Source organism: Triticum dicoccoides, chromosome 3A (genome assembly GCF_002162155.2).
Source record: "Triticum dicoccoides isolate Atlit2015 ecotype Zavitan chromosome 3A, WEW_v2.0, whole genome shotgun sequence".
Classification (NCBI taxonomy): Eukaryota; Viridiplantae; Streptophyta; class Magnoliopsida; order Poales; family Poaceae; genus Triticum; species Triticum dicoccoides.
In genome coordinates this window covers 346208829-346213383 of record NC_041384.1, presented here as the reverse complement: position 1 = coordinate 346213383, position 4555 = coordinate 346208829, and positions in this window count along the sequence as shown.

Genomic DNA, 4555 nt, shown 5'->3' with positions numbered 1-4555 from the left:
CCAATTTGGCGTTGTTCTCAGACCCCATAGTACCGATGGTAACTCATCTACCCAGGCACCAACCGCCTGCTTGAGGTCACACAATCTGGGCTTCAACCCTTGTAGGATCAAACCATTTGCTCTTTCTGCTTGTCCATTCGACTATGGGTGAGCGACTGAAGCGTAGTCGACCCAGGTACCCTGGGAAGCACAGAAAGCTCTGAACTCATCCGAATCAAAGTTTGAACCATTGTCTGTGATGATGCTGTGCGGGACTCCATATCTGAATGTTAGCTCTTTGATGAAGCTCACGGCAGTAGCCGAGTTGAGGTTCTTGATGGGTTTGACTTCAATCCATTTAGTGAACTTGTCGACTGCAACAAGCAGGTGAGTGAAACCACTTCTGCCGGTCCTCAAGGGTCCAACCATATTTGACCCCCAAACAGCGAATGGCCAGATGAGTGGAATGGTCTTCAAAGCTGAAGCGGGCTTGTGAAACATGTTGGAGTAGAACTGGCAGCCCTCACACTTGTTGACTATTTCTTTTGCCATTTCATTTGCATGTGGCCAGTAAAAACCTGCTCGGTATGCTTTGGCCGCGATTGTCCGAGATGATGCTGCTGACCACAGGTCCCCGAGTGGATATCATTGAGGATCATTCAACCTTCTTCTGGGGCAATGCATCGTTGAGCAACTCCAGTCACACTCTTTTTGTACAGTCGATTACTTATTACAATGAAGGCTTTGGATCGACGGACAATCTGACGCGCTTCATCTTCGTCTTCTAGAAGCTCTTTCCTAAGAATATATGTGATATACAGCACTGTCTGATCAGGAGTGACGACCAGAACTTCCATTATTAAGTCGACCACGGCTAGGATTTCAACTTCAGTCGGATCAGTAGAACTCGTAGGTGGCAGGGGCTCTTCCGTGAAGGGATTCTCTTGAACTGATGGTGTGTGAAAATGCTCCAAGAACACATTGCTGGGAATGGGCTCCCGCTTGGAACCTATCTTTGCCAGGTCATCCACTACCGGGTTGTTCAGTCGGGGAATGTGGTGGAGCTCTAGCCCTTCAAACTTCTTTTCTAACTTTCTCACTGCATTGCAATAGCCAGTCATAGCTGGGTTCCTGACGTCCCACTCCTTCATCACTTCATTGACCACCAAATCTGAGTCGTCGTAGACCATTAGGCGACGGACGCCGAGTGAAATGGCCATTCGCAACCCATATAGAAGTGCTTCTTATTCAGCTTCATTGTTGGAGGAATCAAAGTGAATCTGAAGGACATAACTGAGTTTGTCGCCTCGCGGGGATACCAGGACTACTCCAGCGCCAGAACCATTCAGCATCTTAGATCCATCAAAGAACATGGTCCAATGTTCCGAGTGAACTTGAGTCGGTTGCTGCTGTTCGATCCATTCGATGAGGAAATCTGCTATTGCTTGGGACTTTATTGCTTTCTTTGCCTCACACTTGATATCCAATGGAAGGAGTTCAATCGCCCACTTTGCCACTCGACCAGTTGCATCACTGTTGTTTAGAATTTCTGACAATGGAGCATCGCTGACGACTGTGATAGAGTGATCTAAGAAATATTGTGCAACCTTCTTCATGGTCAAGTAAATTCCATAGACAAGCTTCTGATAATGCGGATATCTGTGCTTGGACGGAGTTAAGACTTTAGAAATATAGTACATTGGGCACTGAACCTTGTAGGCTTTACCTTCCTATTACCGCTCAACGATGAGTACTGTACTGACAACTTGTCCAGTGGCTGCAATATAAAGCCGTAAAGGCTCTTTGCTGATTGGAGCAGCGAGCACCGGCTGGGTGGAAAGCAGGGTTTTGAGCTCTGCAAACGCTACGTCAGCTTTAGGAGTCCACTCGAACTTATCGGATTTCTTCATCAGTCGGTAAAGAGGCAATGCCTTTTCACCGAGGCGAGATATGAATAGACTCAAAGCGGCCAAACAACCAGTAAGTTTGTCAATGTCGTGTATGCACACAGGGCATTTCATTCGGAGTATTGCACCAACTTTTTCTGGGTTTGCATCGATCCCACATTCGGAAATGAGGAAACCAAGTAACTTTCCACCTGGAACTCCGAATGTACACTTTGACGGGTTAAGATTGATATCATATATTCTCAGATTGGCAAATGTTTCGGCGAGGTCAGTCAGCTGGTCGGAACCTTTACGCGACTTAACCATGATGTCATCCATGTATGCTTCCACATTTCGACTGATTTGAGTGAGCAGGCACCAGCATTCTTGAGACCAAAGGGCATAGTAACATAGCAAAAGCACCCGAGTGGGGTGATAAAAGCTATTTTTATTTCGTTGGATCCATACAATCGGATCTGATGGTACCCGGAGTATGCATCCAGAAAGGACAATCGCTCACATCCCGCAGCCGAGTCGACTATTTGATCGATGCGGGGGAGAGGGAAGTGATCTTTTGAGCAAGCCCGATTGATATGCTTGAAGTCAATACACATACGAAGTGAATCATCTTGCTTGGGGACCATGATGACGTTGGCGAGCCACTCGGAGTGGTAAATCTCTCGGATGAACTCAGCTGCCAGAAGCCGAGCCACTTCCTCGCCAATTGCCTTTCTTTTCACCACGGCGGACCGTCGAAGATGCTCTTTGACAGCTTTTGCTTTCGGGCCGACTCGCAAACGGTGCTCTGCCAGTCCCCTGGGTACACCTGGCATGTCAGAAGGTTTCCATGCGAAGATGTCCCAGTTCTCATGGAGGAACTGAATGAGTGCTTCTTCATATTTGTTGTCGAGTGTGGTTGAGATATGAGTCGGAGCAGCATTGGGATCATTCGGGTGAATATGAACTGACTTTGTTTCACCAGACGACTTAAATGCAGATTCTGAAGCAGGCTTCTTAGCTCTCAACAAATCACTCAGATCTGTAGTGTTCTTGTATTCTTCCATTTCTACTGCTGCCATCTGTTCATCGGCAATCTTCAAGCCCTTTTGGAAACATTCTTCTGCTCGCTGCCGATTACCGGTGACTGTAATCACGCCCCTAGGGCCAGGCTTCTTGAGTTTGAGGTACATGTAACATGGCCGAGCCATGAAACGAGCATACGCAGTTCTGCCCAGGATAGCATGATAGGCACTGTGAAAATCCACAACTTCAAACGTCAACTTTTCCTTATGGTAATTCTTTGAATCACCGAAACCACGTCAAGAGTGATCTGGCCGAGTGAACCGGCTTTCTTTCCAGGGATGACTCCGTGGAACCGCATGTTACTCTCGCTGAGCTTGGACATCGGAATTCCCACCCCTCGAAGGGTCTCACCATACAAAATGTTCAAACCACTGCCGCCATCCATCAAGACTTTGGTCAATCGGGTGCCCCCAACGACTAGGTCGACCACAAATGCTTGCCTCCCTGGGGTGGCGACGTGCAGCGTGTGGTCAGACTGGTCAAATATGATGGGAGTCTTTGACCATTTTAGGTACATCGTCGTTGCTGGGGTAATCATGTTTACTTCTCTGTTGATGACTTTCAGTCGACTTTTACTTTCAATGTCAGCAAAAATCACCAAAGTGGAATTGACATTGGGAAATCCTTCATCATCTCTTCCTTGTCCTCATCCTTATCAGATTCTTTCTCCTTCTCATCGGGTTGTTTTTCTCGGAACTGTTGTATAAGGACTCGACACTGTCGAGCGGTATGTTTGGGATAAATCAGATTACCCTCTTCATCCTTCTTGATATGAATGTGACATGGCAAATCCAGCACGTTGTTCCCTACTTAATCCTTCACCTTCTTGGGGATCCAGGGCCCTTTAGGCTTTCCCTTAAATTTTCCTTGGGTTGCGACTTCAACCTCTCCAGGACCCGCAGGTTCTGCTTTGCGCTTCTGCTTCCGATTGGAATTACCTCCTCCAGTATCCTGGCCGACTGGTTTGCCCTTGCCGCTGCGGAGTCGGTCTTCTTCTTTGCCGTTTGTGTACCGGGTGGCTATTTCCATCATTCGGGTTAGGGTCATGTCTCTTGTCCTACCGAATTTCAGGTTGATCTCCCGATACTGAACGCCCTCCTTGAAGCCACAAACAACTTGATGCTGAGACACATTCTCCACAGTGTGATGCAAAGTGGTCCACCTCTGGATGTAATCCCTCAAAGTTTCATTCGGTTTTTGCACACAATGTTGCAATTCTGTCAACCCTGCAGGTCGTTTGCACGTGCCCTCGAACGTGCCCTCAAACACTTGGGCTAACTCCTCCCAGCTGAATATACTGCCCGGAGCCAAATGATTCAACCAAGACCTAGCTGACCCTTCAAGCATCAGGGGAAGGTGCTTCATGGCCACCTCATCATTTCCTCCATCGATCTGTACAGCCACTCGGTAGTCTTCAAGCCAAGTGTCAGGCTTCGATTCACCAGTGAACTTACTAACTCCAGTCGCCAACCTGGAGTTGGGAGGGATCTCTGCAGCCCTGATGGCCCTGCTAAAACATTCGGGACCAGAAACTTGCACTCTGCTTCCAATCAGGCGATCTCTGTCTTACCCTTCTCTGTGTGCTCGGTTCCTGTCCACCAGACCTT